Source organism: Rhinolophus sinicus, chromosome 13 (genome assembly GCF_057876585.1).
Source record: "Rhinolophus sinicus isolate RSI-liver-muscle chromosome 13, RSI-T2T, whole genome shotgun sequence".
In the NCBI taxonomy this organism is placed as follows: domain Eukaryota; kingdom Metazoa; phylum Chordata; class Mammalia; order Chiroptera; family Rhinolophidae; genus Rhinolophus; species Rhinolophus sinicus.
In genome coordinates, this window is record NC_142513.1 from 22620489 (window position 1) to 22639217 (window position 18729).

An 18729-nucleotide genomic window follows, 5' to 3' on the forward strand; every position below is an offset into this window, starting at 1 on the left:
CCTTCCCATGGATCAGGTCACCCAGGGCTTCAGGTGCCACCTGTCCAGAGCCACCACCCCCCCCCCCCCCACTCACACACACACACAGGTGCCAGTTACTGGGCGTGGAGCTTGATCCAGCAGATCCTGGCTGGAGCCAGCTGGAGCCAGGGACTCCCACTGCGCCCCAGCTGCCGCCTGCCCTCCCACCCACAGGCGGAGGACAGGCTTAACCCTTTGAACGCCACACATGCAGCCAGAGTTAGTGGCTGTAGTTCTGGCTCGGAGTAGTGCACTGTTCCAGCACACTTTGCTTTTTTAAAGAAATTTATCATAAACAGAGACTATTTAATGCATATGTAAAGTTTCAAAACTAGGAAAATGATCACCTGTAAATAAACTCATTACCCAGTTTACGAAATCAAACATTTATGAAGACATTAGAGCCCCTGTGTGCCCCTCTCCAAGCACAGCCACCCCCTACCCATTCTCTGAGATGCGATTTGGGTTTATCATTCCCTTGCCTTTTTACTACATATGTATATTCTTCTGCATGCTTTTAAATTTCATTTAAATATACTGCATGTATTCATCTGCAGTTTGCTTTTTTCATTCAGTATTGTGAGATCCATTGATGTTATGTGTACACCTGTAGTTCATTCATTTTCATATCCGTTTGTATGATTATGTCTCAAATTGTGTATCCATTCTACTGTCAGTGGTTATTTGGGTTGTTCCCTTGTTTTCACGATTTCAAACAATGTGGTTTTGAACCTTCTGTGTGAGTGTCTCCTGCAACTGCACATGTTCACGAGTTAGTTTCTCCGAAGACTTTAGCTGCCCATCAGAAATACCCAGAGGGTTTGTTAAACCAGTTTGCTGGGCTCCACCCCTGCAGTGTTTGATTCTGTATGTCTGGGATGGGGCCCTGAGAATTTGCATTTCTAGCAAGTTTTCAGGTAATACCTCTGCTGCAGGTCCTGGGACCACACTTTGAGAATCACTGCTGTAGGGTGTAATATACCCAGGAGTGGAATTGCTTGATGAAAGGTAATGCCTGATTGTTTTTCTCTGTATTTGTAAGAATTTAGGGTGCCGCCAGCAGCATATAAGTTTCCAGTGCTTTACGTCTTTGTTAATACTTGATATGGTCAGACTAAATTTTTTATAGAGCTGGTGGGTATGAGATGGCCATCTTGTGGTTTTAATTTGCATTTCTCTGATTACAAGTGAGATTGAGAATCTTTTTTTTAACACCTATTGACCATTCATGTTGCCTCTTTTATAAAATACTTGTTCAAGTCTTTGCTCTGTTTTCTTTTTATTTGATTTTTTCTTATGGATTTGTAGGAATTCTTTATATATTTTGAATACTGATCTTTTCTCTATGTACGTTACGATATATAGGCTCTCAGTTTGTAGTTTGTCTTTTCATTTTTCACTTTGTCACATCTAGTCTTGTGACTAGAATTTCTTAATTTTTATGAAGTTGAGTCTTCTGTGATTCACACCTTTTATGTTTTGTTGAATAAATTCTTCCTTAACCTGTGGTCCTAAAAACATTTGTCTTTAAAGTTTTGCCTTTCACATTTAAGTCTTTAACAGATCTGGAATTGACTCTCCTGTCACCTTAGTAGTATTTTTGTTGGTGGAATACCTTTATTTCAGTAGGTTTTAAATGTCTGTGAATCTGAATTATTTATAACTTGAGTTGTACCTAGAGCTTATTATATACACTGCATTAATATTTCATATTGAACATTAATATTTCATATTGGGAAAGAGTTTGGATCACATTTAAAACCTTTCCAAGATTTTTGTTGGATTTTTCAAATTGTAGATATGATAATGGTATTGTGGTCTTTTTTTTTCCTCTCTCTCTAAGATTCCTTATTTTTTAGAAATACATACTGAACTATGGCTGGAATTTGCTTCAAAATAATAGAGGTGAAGGAGAGTGGTTGGGAAACAGAGGAAGTAACATTGGTACTGAGTTGCTTATTGTTGAAGCAGAGTCATGGATATATAATGGTTCATTTTATCATTCTTTCTACTTCTGTACTGTTTAAATATTTTCATAATAAAAAGTTAAAAATATCCAAGGACTATTTCCAGGGTTCCTTATGAGGTAAAGCATCTTTTCTGATATTTTATTATTCATTTGTATTTCTTCCAGAGCCAGTTGGGTCTCCATATACTTCCAGGAGTCTCTGATAGAGTGTTCCTAGCATGCAAGCAGGAGATTAATTGTTAAGTAAAACAGGAGTGGGGGAAAAATAAGGGGGGAGGGGATTTCTCAGGTCTAGTTGCCAGCCTTCCCCTAGAGCCTAACGGCCCCCACTCTCTCCAGAACTAGGTTGCTTCCCATCCCTTTTTTTCTTCCAGGCTATCAGGGAGAAATTTAACCAGAACCTTCTTTCCATATTATTCTACGTGGACAGACTTAACTCACAGGATAGAGGAACCTCACCCTGGCTCCTGGTTCTCCCAGTTTAACAGCGCCCAGAGACAAAGGGTCAGAGATGTTGGCAACCCTGGTGCAGTTGGTCACACATAGTAGTGATGTTATTTTGGCGTCACAAGATGCAATACCAGAGTTGTCATTTTTCTCTGACAGTATAATAACTGGCCAAAGAGACTGCTTCTGTGGAGTCCCAACTGCTTCTCATGGTAGAATCAGTCAGTCCGTCAGTATCTCTCTATCTACACACTTATCCCTCCCTCCCCCGCCCCCTTTAACTTTTTATTCATTTTCTTGAAATAGGTAATATATTCATGTAGTCCAAAAAGTGAAAGGAACAATTGTCTCCCTCCCACCACTGTTTCCTAGCCTCCCAGTTCCCTTCCTGGGAGAATAGATTGTAGACACAAGCAAACACATATATAATTCCCCAATTTTTACACCAATGGTCGTGTGCTATACACCCTGTTTGGTACCTTGATTTTTTCTCTCTTAACAGCGTCTCTTAGAGATCATTCTATATCCGCTCAAGAGCTTCCTCATTCTTTTTAATAGCTGCATAGTATTTCATCCACGGTGCTATCCTCTACTTTATCCAGTTCCCCTTGGTAGACAGTCTTTGCAGTCTTTTGCAATTATAATAGTGGTACTCAATGAACAACCCTGTGTACTTGTCATTTGACCTATGTGTAAACACAGGGTATCTGTGGGGTAGATCCTAGAAGTGGACTTGGCAGGATCAAGGGTGTGTGCACTTGTGATTTTATAAATGGTGTTGCCGCCCTGAGCCTGTAGCAGCAGCGCCTGTTTACGGGGTCTTTTCTCTGCACAACCTTCCATCACATTCATTGAGTGCCAGACCCTGGATACAAAGATAACACTTTCATGTATCAAGTGAAATTGTTACTGTGTGCCAAGTACAGGCACAATACCGGGTAATACAGCCACCCAAGGAGGAAGGTTTTTAAGCAAGAAAACTAAAGCTCAGAAAGCATAATAAATAGTGTGATGTGGTCACTGACCCAAGCTAATAAGTGGCATATCTGGGATTTAAACCCAATAAACGCCGGTACCACCTCTGCACTCAAAGAGCGCCCTGCACTACCTCTCAGGAAGAATAACGTGTGGGCTTAGAGTCTAACACAGGTGAGAAATCAGGCTCAGAGAGAGTAACTGGCCAAAAGAACAAACAGCCAGGAAGCTATGGAGTCCTCTGGGAGGACCCACATATGTCTGATCTGAGGCCTGTGGTCTGTACTGAGCTGCCGCCCTTCCTTCCATGGAAAGAGTTTCCAAATCTAATTAGGATTCCATCCAGCGCCCCAGCTGCTACTACACGGAACCACAAGTCCCTGTTCTTGATGTGTATCTGTTGGCCGGCAGAGAGGCCCACAGACATAACCCATGTGTGTTTAATACACTGAGGACAGCATAGTTGCTGCCGATTATGAGTGCGCTGTAAGGTACACTGTGTTATATTTGTAACCCTCGCAGTAATCCTGCTGGAGAAACATATTGTCCTCATTGTCTAGATTAGAAAACTGAGAGTAAAATAATAGTTAAATAATAGTCCCAAGGTCAGATTCTAAGAAGGACAGAATCCAAAGCCAATCTGTTAGACTCAGAAGCCCTCACTCGCTCACTGTTGGTGTCTGTGGGTTTCCTTTGGCTCCCTCTGCCTCTCCTACTTTTCTGTATTGTTTGGTGCCCTCTCCATAGGGTGAGTCTGACTTCTCCACCTCACACTGACTGCTTTAGAGGAGACGGCCGATAGCCCCATGTACCCTACCCCCACCCCCAGTGCTTAGCACAGGGCAGCCAAAGAGTGGGACGCCACGTGACACCTGAGGATTGGTGGGTGATCGCTGGTGATGACGCTCTCTGATAACTGCCTCAGAAAGGACCCATCTCCTGGACATGTAACAGGTGTCCTTTGAACATCTGTCATGTGCTCACTGCTCCAGTAGGAGAGAAGTATAAAGTACAGGCCTAGCTCTCAACAACTTAGATTGTGAGACTGCAAGTACCAGAAAAGACTACAAGGGTTAGCGGAGTTCAGAGGAGAGAGGAAGCGTAGCGTGATGATAACAGTAGCATATTCATGGAGCGCTGTAGGGTAGGTCTTAGGCCCATCTTATAAATGTGATCAGCCGGGTTGTACAGCAAACAACCATGTTTCCCCAAAAATAAGACCTAGCCGGACGATCAGCTCTAATGTGTCTTTTGGAGCAAAAATGAATATAAGACCCTGTCTTATTTTACTATAATGAAAGACCAGGTCTAATAATAAGATTGGGACTTATATTAATTTTTGCTCCAGAAGATGCATTAGAGCTGATGGTCTGGCTAGGTTTTTATTTTCGGGGAAACACAGTAAGTATCAGTTAGGACTCTGAACTCCTCAGGGGACAGCACTGTGGCTTCTGTGTTGGGTGGCCTGGAGGATCCAGGTAAAGGGAGTCTGGAAGGATGGGCCAGATGTGGACCAGAAGGGAGAGGCTGAGATGTCGTAGGACGGAAGGCTGAGTGAGAAGTGGCGCTCTCATGCCCCTAAGATGTTACAGTGTACGCCTCTGTCTCCTTTCGAAGGTGGGACAGCCTGGCTAGGGCGTCAGTCATAGCACAGGATCCATCACTAAGGTTTGTCCAGGCGTCTTTGTGTCCGCACGTTATCTCAGTGAGCCTCTGACTGTGCGAGGAGGTAGAGGAGGCTTTCTTACCATGGAGGGAACGTAGGTCTCTGCCTTGAAACCGGTCCATGCTGCCTCCACTTTTCTATCGTGGGAGAACACAGGCGACACACCTGGGTTTGAACCCCACCTCCTCCATGTTGTGTCTGGAATCTTCAACTTTGCAAGTTAGGGCAATTCCAGGTAAAGAACAGGTACATGCTGTGGGAGGCAGGCGTATGGTAAGGGGTGAGCATTATACGGGAGACATAAGAACACCAAACTTCCTATAGTGCTGTTTTTCAATGCACTTTGGTTTACATATGAAGAAAGTGAGGTGTCCCCGGGGGTGAAGTGACTTGTTTAAGATCACACAGCGAGTTTATAAAGGGCAACGCTGGGATTAGAACTTGGGTCTCGGTCTCCTAAGAGAGCTTACTACTTTTCCCTTATGCAGCACTGCTCCCTGAGGGGACACGGGACAGAGGCCTCGGGGTCGCCTCAGAGCACATCGGGGCAAGAGAGGGCCTCAGAGATCATCTATCCATCCTCCACCCTTGAGTGATGAGAAAAGTGAGGCCCAGGGCGCTTAATGGACATGTCCGTACCCAGATAGTGACCACAGAGCAGGAGTAAACCCGCCTGTCCTGACTCAAGGTCCCAGGTCCTTTGTACACGAACTACCATGCAAAACTTCTAAATTGCCTTTTTCCCCATGCAAATCGAAAGCCTCATTCCAAATGCCAGCAGCAGTTTACAATTAGAACAACTGGTTTGGGGAGTTTTTGTCCAAATGCAATCTTGTTTTCTTTCTCTCTTTCTCTTTCAATTCTTAGTAAGGATAATACACTAGAAGTGGAGGGAGCTTCAGTGGGAGACCTTGATAGAAAAAGTGAAAATTTGGTAGTCTCCAAAATCTAGGGGGGTCCTCAAAGCCAGGAAATAATGTAGAGCACAGTCTCCTTGCCTGTCCCAGCTCGCTTGCCACTTGTTCAGCCCCACTCACAACCTACCTTCCAAAGGCCCAAACTTCCCTTGGCAGCTGCATCTGGTGAACGCCAACGGAAATCCCTGGTATTTTTCTTTGCATGCAACCAACCATGGAGATGTAGGTCAGGCATTGCTGGCCTGGCAGTTACAGCAGCTCGAGCTTTACCTCCTGCACCTGCAGCCATGTTTGCTGAGCCCCATGGGGATGGGAAAAGGCTGTTCCCCTCCAAACAGATGAATCCTCAAGAGTCCATGTGGGCGGAGCTGGCTGGGACTTAGTGGGGTGCTGGAAGAGACCATCTGGAATGTGGGGGACTACCTAGGAGGGTGGCTGTTTCGCTCCCCTGAATGTCTGATGCCTGCTGTGACTAGTAGCAGGGTTGACAGTGCCTCCGCTCAGCTCAGCTCAGCGTCATCATCACTGATGAAGAAGACTGGAAAGGGCCCACCCTCCCCTTGGGCCCCCAGGCCTGCACCTGAACCCCCACGCCTGTCTGGTGTTTACGGGATTGAAGCTGCCACCCTTTGGGACCTAGCCTGTTTTTATTTCTGCTCTCAGCTGTGTCTCGTCTCCACGGACCTCACCTCCAGGTTTCTGCGTGCCCTTCCCCCATGATGCAGCCCCACGGGGCTCCTCCAGCCTGGTGCCCTCCTCTTTGGCCTTTGTTCTCTGCAGCACAGTTGCCAGTTCTGTGCCTGCCCCTGGGGAGAGCTTTCTTAGCCCCTCCAACCTCGCTGCACCCTTTCTAAGATTCAGGCTGCACCCTGGGGGGAGTGGGGGGCAGGGCTAAGGTTCCGAGATACAGAGGGGACACCTGTGTGGCTGCTCTGGACTGGCCTCCAGTTTGCTGGCTATTCTGTCCTGAGTTTTCTCCTGCCCTGGACCTCATGTAGCCCCTTGGTAAAGATGTGGGGACCAAGATTGGTACATGTACCATTGGTCTTCAAAATAACTTATAGGTAATATGCAAATGGATGTATTTTTATTTTAATAGTCAATGTTTTTATTTTACATTGATTTCCATCTGTGGCAAATGATACTGGTTTTCTATTTATAGTAGATATAATATCAGTTGCCTTTTCATTTATTTATTTAGCAAATGCTCAGTGTCTACTCTATGCCAAGTACTATTCTAGTTACTGGCGATGGCTGTTCTCATGGAGTTTACATTCTGAAAAGACAGAGTGCTGCTGGGGGTGGAGGGCGGCTAGGCCGCTGATGGCATTTGTGTTTTGAATAAAGTGATTGGAAACGGCTTCTCTGAGGAGGCAGGTGAGCAGAGATCTGCGTGACCATGAAACAGTCTATGGTAAGAACATTCCAGACAGAGGGAACAAGTACAGAGACCCCCAGGTGAGGAGGGTGTGCTTGGCATGTCTCAGGAAGAGCAGGGGAGATGAGTGTGACTGGAACAGAGTGAGCGAGGACAAAGTGGTAGAAGGTCAAGGTTTGTGTGAGCCATGGTGAGACACCCTGGCTCTTACTCTGGGTAGATGGGGGGAGGCAGTGGGATGTTCTGACCAGACAGGATCCAACTCCTTTTAGAAGGAGCGTTCTGTGTGGTGAGGGACCATAGCGGGAGAAGAGAGGCTGGGACACCAGGAGGGAGGTTGTTACAACTATACAGGCAGAAAATGGTGTTGGCTTGGACCAAATGATGGCGGCAGAGGTCGTGAGAAGTGGTGGATTCTGGATCAATTTGGAATACAGATCCAAAGGAATTTGCTGACCGATGAAAGCTAGAAAAGATTTAAGGGTGACTGCAAAGAGTTCCAGACTTCAGCACCCGGAAGGATGAAGCTACTACCATTTACTAAAAATAGGGAAAGATGCAGAAAGAACAGGTTTGGGGAGAGTTAAGAATTTTCAGTACATTTACTTAAATTTTTAAAAGTGAGTCAATTGATAGAAAAATGTTAATGATACATGGAGAAGACCAACACAGCGATGGCTGAAATTGTGGATGGGGTGGACCACATGTGTCTGTGCTTCCTTCCAGCTCTAAAATTCTGCTGTGGTGATTTCAGCCCTCCAGGTCTCCCACTGATGAAGAATGGGAACTTGAGACTCAGCCTAGAATGTAGCTGATGCACAAGGAATGACAGGAAGGGAATCCCTTAAGCCAGGCTTGCCTCGTGTTAATTTGGAAGGACTTGGGAAGTTCTTGCACACATCCTGGCCTCCTGGCATTGCCTCCTTCACTCACTCACTGACTCATAAGCACCTTCTGCCTAGTAGGCCTTGGAGACAACACAGGTCTGACGTCCTCTCCGTCCTAATATATGGCAAGCTATCTCTACCTCTACGGTTTCTCCAGGCCTGGCCTCTCCACGACCCTGCATTGGAACTCCCTCCACGGAGTTCGGGTGATGTGTTTGCTGAAAGTGGACAATCACAGCCCAGGCAGACCCTGCCCTCCCTTTGTCTGTCCACCCCACTTTGCCCTCTTTCTATTGCCATCCACACTTTGGGGCCTGGGAGCAAATGGCTTTGCCTCCATGAGAGCAGAATTGGTTTTGTGTTACTTCATTCCATAGTTATCAAGCTGGGAAAAAAATCCTCAAAGGCTCTTCCCCTGCCTTTTAAGAAACACAAGGCCAGAGAGGCAAACAACTCCCACAGTCCACATCCTGCCCATCAACACATCCTTTCAGCTCTACTTTTAAAAATAAATTCTGAATCTGACTGCTGCTCACCAACTTCTCTGGCACTGTCCTGGCTAAGCCACCATCGTATTTCTCCGGGATGACTACAGCAGCTCCTCACCAGACCTCTTGCTTCCATCCTTGCCCCTGGAGGTCTCCACCCAGCAGCCAGAGGGACTCTTGTTAAAACCCAAGTGAGATCATGTCCCTCCTCACTCACAGCACTGCAGTGTTCGTATGTCACTTAGAGAACAAACCCAAGGCCTTAAATGGCCTTCACCGCCCTGCACAGTCTGATCTTTGGCTACTGCCAGACCCATTGCTACCACATTCTTCATTCACTTGACTTCAGCCACTCTGGTGTCTTTCCTGATCCGGGAACATCCCAAGTATGCACCTGCCTCAGGGCCTTTGCACTTGCTGTCCCCTCTGCCTTTCCTCAGATCCTTGTAGAACCTGTTTCGTTACTTCATTCAGGACCCTCTTCAAGCCTGAATGAAGAGGCTCTTCAAATATCACCTCTCCAAGCTTCCCCTGACCATGGGTTCTAATCCTGCCCTCTTCCGTGTTTCTCTAACCTCTTTTCTCTCATTTATTTTTCTTTTTACCACTCATTGCCATCTGACACATTTATTTATTGCCTGTCTCTTCCCATTAAATTGTAAACTCATGCAGGTGGGAATTTTCATCTGATTTAGTCACTGCTTTATCCCCAGCACTTAGCATAGTACTTGGCATTTAGTGGACACTTAATAAAGATTTATGGAATGAATGAGTGTCCAGACTAAGCAGAGCAGTTTGTCTGGTCCTTCCTGCAACCCCACAGGTCAATCCACAAAAGGGTCACGGTCTATCTTGGAAAAGTGTTTCCAAGATAATGACCAGGTAGTGGGAGGGACTCTGCAAGGACAGGCCTTGCAGGGACTGACTTAGGGGTAGGGAAGGCACAGAGCAGCCATCAGCACGCCTCTCCCTTTCCCAGCCCTGAGGAAATGCAGCCCCATGGGAGCCTTCAGCTTGGAGGTTTGGGCGTGGGGGGGGGGGGGTGTGAGAGCACTCACATGTGCATGCACAGGGGGAGGGAAGGGTGGTACAGGGATTCGCTCCCGCCCCAAATCCTCCAGGGCTGTTGCCTTCTGCTGTGGAATTCCAAACATTTCCAATCAGATAAAGGTGGCTGAAAATACCAGGGACTTGTCTGGACTAGTTGCAGGCGGTGCTGGGGTGAGGAGGTTGAGGCCACAGGGGCAGAGACCAGCAAGGTCTGGCCTGTCCGAGGAGCTTGCCCTGAGTCACAGGTGCCACTGCCCTTTCCCCCTGGAATCCTGCAGGTTTGAGGGCAAGGCTCAGCAGGCTTTGGGCTGGAGGACAATCCGACTCCTGTGACAACAAGTCCTTCTGCTCAGAATGTCACCTGTCACTTTCCACACTAATTACTGGATCTTTTGGATACCTTTGAGAAAGAGAACCCAGGTAGTCACTCACACGTCTATGTGTGAGTTCCTTTCATCCTCCTCATGCTGCAGCATCAGTAGGAGCCCTTTAAGACGATTCCCTTCATTTTACAGATGGCGAAAGTCCCAAGCTTTCCCAGCATCCCAGACAAGGAACTGGACTCACCCTAAGCAAATCAGTGACAGACCTGGGCCATGAAACCCACATCTGCTGACTCGCAGCTTAGGGCCCTTTTCTTCACAGCACGCAGCATTTATCAGCACCAGCCGAGACAGTGGGGACAGCTGTGCACTAGGGAGTATTTGGAGGCATAGACCCCGAAGGAAGCACGAGTTTTAGGGAAAGATTTGGCCCCAGAAAACAAGCTCCTATTCTGTGTAGGTTGTTACCACAATCCCTCCTGCCTTTGCCTCAACACAATGCAGAAGATGCCTTTTCCAGCACCTTCCTGTAGTTTCCTATCCCCTTTCCTGAGCCTGGGAGAACTTGGTGTCTTGGGAGTCCTCGGCACCTGCCCAATCGCCTGGTGTCTCGTGTCCTTCTCCCGGTTTTGCCAGGCAGGGAGGATGGGCATGAAGAGAGAGAAACGGGTTTTTCTTCCCTTCCCTCCTTCCTGTCTACCAGTCAGCTCCACTCCTCAGCACCTTCTCTGGGCCGGGCACTGGCTGGGCTGGGCCTGGGGGACAGAGCTCCCGGTCAGAAATGAGCAGCGCCACAAACTGGTGAGAGGGCTGAAGAGACAGAGCAGGAGGCCTCCTTGAAGCTGTTACGACCTAAGAGATAAGTGGCGAGCGCGCCGCAGAGGGCCCAGCCTGGGCAAAGGCCCTGACCGAACAGGACATGGCGGGAGGACTGGCGGAGCCTGGCCCAGGCAAAGCTGAGGAAACCCGCAGGGTCTTGCAGACCATGGAGCAGGCTCTGAGGCTCAAACTGGGTTTTGGTCTAAGAAGCAGAAGAGTAATAATAGCTGCCAGTTGCTAAAAGCACTAGGTACTGTGCAGAGTTCTAAGGGCTTTACAGGCATCGGATCCTCAGTGTTCTTGTGAAATAAGTACATTTTTAGTCCTCGTTTCATATATGAGATCCACAGCTAAACATCTTAGTCTCGTTGCAAGACTTACTGGGTACTTGCCTGCTTTTTGTTTGGTCTGGCAGCCCAGCTTGGTGGAGAAATGGAGGTCAGTTTGTCACCAGCCTTGGCCTTATCCAGATAGCGCCGCCATTTTACACATGAGGAAACTGATACTCAGAGGAGCAGGACCTGGTCCAGGGCCCAGAGCAAGGCCCGCAGAGCTTCCGCTGCCAGCCCGTGTTGCCTTCTGGGGCAGCCCTCGGGACAGAGTTGGAGAAGAGCAGCAGAGGGGAGAGGAACAAAACCAAAGCCCAGCCAGTGGGGGGAGAGAGAGGGAAAGAGGCAAGGCTTTCCCATAGCGCTGTCCAAAGGGGAAAGTTTTCCCGTCGAGCTGTCCAAAGATGAAATGCTCCACCCTGGAGGGACGGGGCCCCTTAGGACAAGTGTGTACGCAGAGAAAACCCTAGAGAGGGTTGTGAACTCCCACGGTTATGGACCATCTGGAATGAAACAGACCCACTATGTGACCTGGGTGCTCCGCCTTTCTGAAGTTCACCTGGGCAGCAGCGATGGTGGTGGTGAGCTTGGGCATGACGGGGAAGGTCGGATAGGAGCTTGTCAAGTTACTCTGAGTCTGCCTGTTTCAAAGGTGAACCTGGTCCTTCTTCCTGGACACTGGGAAGAATAGACGGCTGTGGCAGAATAGGGAGTCACCAGGGATGGGATGAAGGAGGGCTGAGATGAGGGAGGCCTCGGAATTCCAGGGAATGGATGCAGATGAGCATGGAGCTCTACCCAGGAGCTGTTAGTGCTTGGGCTCCGGAGCCAGGATGCCTGGATTCAAATCCCAACTCTGCCATTTATGAGCTGTGTGGCACTCTGCGCCTGATTCCTCAGACTCATAATGGCACTTAACTTCATGGGGTGAGTGTGATGATTAAGTGAATTTGTATACACGATGAAGCTCTTAGCACCATGGTAAGTGCTCAGTAAATACCAGCCATCACTCCTAGGGAAGGAGGTTATGAGCCCCTAAATGAGCATCTGTGCACCCAATAGCTGCTCTTCTGAATTCTCTGTCTGCCTTCAAGGCTAGCACCCTGGTTCTGAGCTGAGGAGGTGAAAAGCCCACGCTCACACTGCTGGGTCCGATAGCTTTCTTGATTCCCCAGCGAGGTGTTATCTTCTCCAGCACACCACTTCCTTTTCTGAGAAATGAGCGCATCTGTGAGGCTTAGCTTCTTAGAACTCGTGGTGGGGGAGGAGAGGCTGGCAGCTGACAGGCAGAGTGGGAGAAAGATGAAAACAGAGTTTGCTATGAGGTTGCCTTCAAATATTCCCTAAAGATCAGATGGCATGGGCGCCCCCCCGACACCCTCTTCAGCCAGTAACACCAAGGTCACCTTGCTTTGCCAAGTGCTTTCATCCCCTGATCTCACCACCACTGCCTTATGGGTGCGTCAAAGCAGGATAAACTAAGGCACAGAAGTCGAGAGGCTTCTTATGGCGCCCACAGCTGGGCTGGCTAGACTGAAGTGTCAGCCCAGCAGGCTGGCGCCCATCTCTTCGCCCTGCCCCAATGAGCTGCCTCTCTGAGTTGCCCACATCCAGGCCCATGCTCCCCCAGGAAAGCCAAAGGAAGTGGATTCCAACCACAAACCTCACTTCTTCCGAGTCTCCCCCTGCAAGCCCCTGCTGAGACAGTGATAAAGCCTGTTTACCCCACCCCTCCTTCCTGCCATCTCCCAGGGATGTCCTGACAAGGCCTCGTTGGTCTACTCAGCAGGCATTTATCAGCCTCTCCCCTAGGGAAACTGAGGCCAGAAGCAGAAGGTGACTCTGCAAGTGACTCGGGGCTGAGCATGCAGGGCCAGGAGGAAGCCAGAGCCAAGTGCAGTCCTAATGGCCCTGGCACTTTCTCTAAGCTGCTAGAGCCCCTTCCTCTTCTCCACCGAGCTCTTTCCCGAAATAACCAAGCAGGAAGGAAGCGGTGGGCCTGGGCCCTGCAGAGTCACCCTAGAGGAAGGAAGGGCTCGTCTGGCAAAGGCCCTTGTTCCCCACTGAAGCCAGGACGGAAGGGTTTCACTTTCCCTCCTGGTCGTCACATCCTTTTCCTGGGGCACCCAGTTCCCCTCAGCTGGCTGGGGGCCAGAGCTTTCATTCAGCTGGTGGCCTCAGGCCACCTTCCCCTCCTGGAGAGACTCAGGACTATAGCCCCGGTCCAGAATGGGGGGTTTGCTGCTGCACGTGCTGGGACTTGCAGTTGGCTTCCCGCTTACCCATTGGGGCAGGTCTCGGTATCTCTGAGCCTCAGTTTACCCGGCCTTAGAATGAGGACCTCCTTCCATAACGGAAGTGCGTGCACCTGGACCTCAGTGGGGCCTGGGGAAGTACTGTGCTTTTGAAAGTGAGCCGAGTGCTGTATCGAGGTTAGGAGCAAAGATGCGAGTCCAGATTGTTGGTGCAGGCAGCCCAGCCAGGTCATCAGATTCATTTAGAATGGCACCTTCTGGAAATACAAGTCACAAAACAACACACAGTCCACTAGGGGAGACAAGACAGAAAAAGAGTCACTCAAGTTACGATGATTGTGCATGTAATCAGGGAATATGGCCCAGTCAGGGTAAAACGCTTTAGCTCAGTGCCTGGCACAGGTAGAACATTCCAATGCGTAGTACAGGTCTGCTGCTATAACAGGTATTATTTTATTGTTATTTAAGAAGTGCGGACACTAGGAGCCGGAGAGGTGAAGTGACCTGCTCACAGTCACACTGCTAAGTAAGAAGTGTGGCAACGTGGGAGGTGGGATTGGAGGAGTGATCAAGTTCAAGCAGGGGCTGCACTGCAGCCCCGACGGGGGCCGGGGGGGGGGGGGTCTGCCGGTACCTGGGCCACTGCCCCAGGGACGACGTTGTGCCAGCCTTTCCCCTGACTTCTCCAGGGTGGCCACTGGCTCGGCGACCTGCACTGTTCAGTTGGCTGCCTCTGGGCAGACAGAGATCTTGCTGAAGTCAGTCTGTGCCTGTCTGGCTGGGTCCCTGGCTTCAGACAGGGGTCAGCCTTGGTCGCTGCCTGCACTGAGCCCCCCAGACTGATAGGGGAGACCGACACAGACAGAGGGCCTCAACCTAAGGACACCTGCCTCTGCTTCCCGCGTCGGGGCCTGCACGCTGGCTGCTTCTGCTGGAGCACGCGCTTTCTCGCCCGTTACGGGTCCTCGGCCCCTCCGCCCTGTCATTCAGATCCAGGCTCCAAAAACCTCTCTTCCCCAGAGACACCTCTGAGCACGCCCTCTGCATCAGTCCCCCAGGTATTCTCTGTCCCCTCCTCATGACTTACTGAGTTCGAAACCCCATCACCTCTGATACTGTTCTCTTTCTTCTTATCCTCTCTGCTTCCCACTAAGACACTGTTTCTCAACCTTTTTTCCTTATCACCACCATCTAAGGAGTCTTTTTACACATTTTATGTCCTAGTTGCCCTCCCGTGACATTTGACTACCACAGCTGTACGGTGTATCCCTACATGTGCTGTGGCCCCACGGGGAGCCACAAACCACTGTAATAGCCAAGAATTTTTCACTTTGCCCCCATTGGAAGTGACATCATCCCCACTGAGCATGCACAGACTAGAATACAAGCTCCATGAAAGCAGAACCCTGTCTGCCTTGCTCACTGCTGTCTCCAGTGCTGGGCTTGGAGCGTGGTAGGTGCTTAGTAAATATTTGTGGTGTAAATGAAAGTCCATAAACCCTGGAGTACTTAGGAAACATTCATCCCAGAGTTGAAGGATGGGCTAGTAGGGCAGGTCTCTGGGAAGACAGGACTCCAGAGTGGAGTCTTGCAAGCTGAGCAGGGTTTGGCTAACTGAGGAAGGGAGATGTGGGAGGGTGGCCAGTTAGTGGACACAGGGTTAGCAGAGGCACATGTGGGGCCGGTGGGGTGGGGCCATTCCTCGTGTGTGACCGGCCGTGGGAGGCCTTGGCTTCTTCTATGACCCCTGGTTCTTGTCTCACCATTCTGAAGGGCCCCAGTGCCAAGTCGGAAGACCCCAGTTCCTAATCCAAGCTCTACCACACACCGGCTGTGTGACGCTGTAGAATGGGCAGGTGGGTTGGCATTGCTGGCTCGTGGGGTCTGCCAGGCTCGGAGTCCATGATTCTCCCATGGGGATCGTTAGCCACTGCCTCGTCTCCAGTGGCCTTGAAAACCCCCACGTGAATCCCCATCGTAGCGGTCACAGTTACAAAGACACTTCCCGCATTTGCTCTCACACAGCTGAGGATGCAGACATCTCTCAGGCCTGGGTCTCCTGAGAGTCTGTGTGACATCAGAGACCTCCCTACAAGCCACCCTTCCATCTTACCTCCCTGCCCACCAGGCCGCGCTGGCTAAAACTAATGGGAGCCGCTGAGGAGCAGGGGGAGCTTATCTCTGCTATTCCAGACTGGGCTGCTTTGCAGTCCTGTTTATTTATCCAGAGCAGCCGCCCACTGAGAAAATGGCTGTGTTTGTTTCCAAGTGTGTCGTGTGAACCGTGGGCTAAATATACCCACACCACTGCCTCCCAGCACCCGCCCTGGAACAGCACGCCCCATTTTGCTCGTGCTCTCTCTGCAAAAGCAATCCCCAGAATCTACAGCCCTTGGAAAGCCTCCTCTCCCCTCCCCAGGAGAAGGAGCTCCTTGAAGTGGAGACAAGGGTTGTCCAGGCTAGGAATGCACACGTGGGGACTGGTCAGGTCGGAGCCTTGTTCTCCATGGCACCGAAATGAGAATGTTCCCTCCACCCTGGAATGACTGTTCCTGGACAGTGAGTGCTTTGTGCCCTTGCAGTGACAGGGCCTATTTACTCCAGCCCAGCCCTAGAGCCGAAAATTTCCTGTGGCTGCCAGCCCTCTACTTCAGGAAAGTTCCCATCGAGGGAGCCAGGCCTCTCCCACTTTGGCTACAAACCCAGTGTCCCTGGTTTCTTGTGGGACATTTGGCCCCTTGGGATAGACAACCAGGGCCTTTTGGCCATGGCCTTACTTCTCCCATGCTCCCACAGCCCGGGCGGGACTCTACCCCCTCACAGATACAGCTTTTTTGTGACTCCACCTGGACCTACTTTGCTTGGGATCAGAAAAATTGAAACTCCTATACGAATTTTCTTGTCTGCCAACACCCATGGAGGCTGGCCAGGATGAAGGGGGAGAGACAGGGAAGCATATCCGCACCAGCCATGCCTGGGCAGCGACAAGACTTGAGAGTTAGGAGGCTGGCCGCTGCTGCTGCCCTTCTCTCCCCAGACCCAAAGCTCCACCTCCACCCATCGCCATCCCCCTTTTCCAGGGAATCCATTCAGCACTAGTGACAGGACCCCTAGCCCTCACTTAGGGAATGCTCTGCGGTGGCAGCACTCCCTTTGGAGCCAGGCGGTCCTGGGTTCTGATCCTGGCTTTGTCACCTGTTAGCTGGGTGACCCCAGGCAGGGTCTTCCCACTGTAAACCTCAGTTGTCTCATCGTGAAATGAGGTTCAAATCTCTTGTCTGGGGATTCTGATGAAGGTGAAATGAGATAACTGTGACTGGCACGTGGCAGGCATGCAATGTCTTTGTTCTACTCAGGCATTTGTTGACCACCAACTACGTGCCAGACACTGCTGGGCACAGGGTGTATAGAAATGAGACAGGATCTCTGCCTCTTGAAGCCACATCTAGTGCAGGAGGTAAATCAAACAAAAATGGAGTGTAGAATCTGGTTATGAAAAGTGCTAAGACGAAGACTAAAGCAAGGTGAGGGGATAGATAGGCAGGAGAGACGGGGGTGGGTACCATGTCAGACATGGTAGCCAGGGAAGGCCTCTGAGGAGATGACATTTGAGCAGAGTCGGGAGTGAAATGAGGGAGTGAGGCAGGAGACATCTGAGGTCAAGTGCTCCAGGAAGGAGAACAGCAAACTCCCGAGCTCAGCAGATACTAGAGGAACACAAGGAGGAGGCTGGTGCTCCATGTGGAATGTGCAGTGGGCGGGGCCAGGTCCCCCCAGGCCTTGCTGGCCGGTAGGTGGGTATCCAGGTGTGATGGGAAGCCTCGGCAAGGTTCAGGGCGGTTCCCCATCCACCCGCTTTCCCCCTTTTCCCCAGAAGGTGGGAAGCTTTGTGGTGAGGACTCTGGCTGATGCCTCTGCCGCTCCTCAATGGCTTAATGAATGTTGAGGGTTGTCGGAGTCGCGTTGGCAGCTCCGTGCCCATGGCGCTCCTCTAGAGTAAGTAACAGGAATACGTACGAACAGCAATGACACCGGCTTTCTAAGTGCCAGGGAAGGCTGTGGAGGACCTAGCACAGGCTTGCCAGGATCTGGTCTCTTGTTACGAATCTTCTCCGTGTGGAGCATGGACCAAGGGGAAGGGCCATCGAGACCAGAAGTGGGGCCAGGCAGGTATCGGAGTGAGCAGACTAGCCAGGTGGGACCTGGGACGCACTGGAGATGGAGGCCCTGTCTGAGGAAGCAGCCACCACTCAGCCAGTTGGGACCAGATGGAAATGTGGGCCAAGGGTGTGAACTCTTGGTGGAGAGGCAAGAGCATAGGCTGTGGAATCAGCCAGTGATTCATTCCCTCCCTAGACACACACAGCACACTGATTTCTAGGCGCCAGACACCAGGCTTGGATTCTGGTTCCGTCACTGACAAAGCTGGGTGACCTAGCAAGTCCCTCCTCCCTCAGAGGCCCAGCTTCCTGGTCCCCAAATGGGGAGAGAAAGCCTGCTTTGCAGCATTGCTGGGAGGATTAAAGGACAAATGGGATGGCCAGCTCCTCATTAAGGGTGCTCCACGCTCCCCTCTCCCTGCCCCACAGGCTGGCTCCGCCCTGGGCTGGGGAATTGAACCCGAAGCTCCACCCTCCCCATATCATGTGCTTCCCTCCTGACTATCTTCTGCGGGCTGCTGCTCACTCCTCCTGGGCCTAGAGTCATGCCCCCAGCGCTGGGGACAGGGACAGGACCTTAGACCCATCCCCATCCTGCATGGTTGTTACCCTCCACTCTGCCCTGCTCTGCCCACCATCAGCCTGCTCTGGACAAAGGCTCCCTCCAGAGGAAGGAGGAGCCCTTGGCCACGAGGCTCGGACCTGCTCTGTCCCTTTTCTCTCCCTCCCTCCCTCCATCACGGCAGTGGAAAGGCTGAGGCTGGCTTTCTCAGACTCTACTTCAAGCTTCTCTGTGGCTTCCAGACCATACATAGTCCAGCTCTCCCTCACCCCTGCCCCCTCGTCTCTCCTATGCCTCCCTCCCTCTTCACTCTGCTCCAGACATTGGGCCTGTCGTTCCCTGACCCTGCCCATCTCTTTCTCACCTCAGGTTCTAGAGTACCACTTCCTAGCTGTCTGACCTTGGACAAAGCTCTTGCCCTACGTTGCACCTGTTTTCTCAGCAATAAAATGGGTTGGTGATCCCCAGCTGTGGTGTCAGGAA

General features: G+C 50.5%; 1 protein-coding gene and 1 long non-coding RNA gene across 5 annotated transcripts in view; one reads left to right on the forward strand and one right to left on the reverse strand.

Moving 5' to 3' along the window:
• BCL2L1 (BCL2 like 1) overlaps positions 1-18729 on the forward strand; it is a 43944-nt gene that overhangs the window by 23388 nt on the left and 1827 nt on the right. The window lies entirely within an intron of this gene.
• On the reverse strand, positions 1855-6260 carry LOC148756030 (uncharacterized). The gene is made up of 3 exons (XR_016018197.1): positions 6123-6260; positions 5161-5331; positions 1855-2203 (listed from the first exon to the last, which is right to left on the reverse strand). It is a non-coding gene; the product is annotated as an uncharacterized LOC148756030 (long non-coding RNA).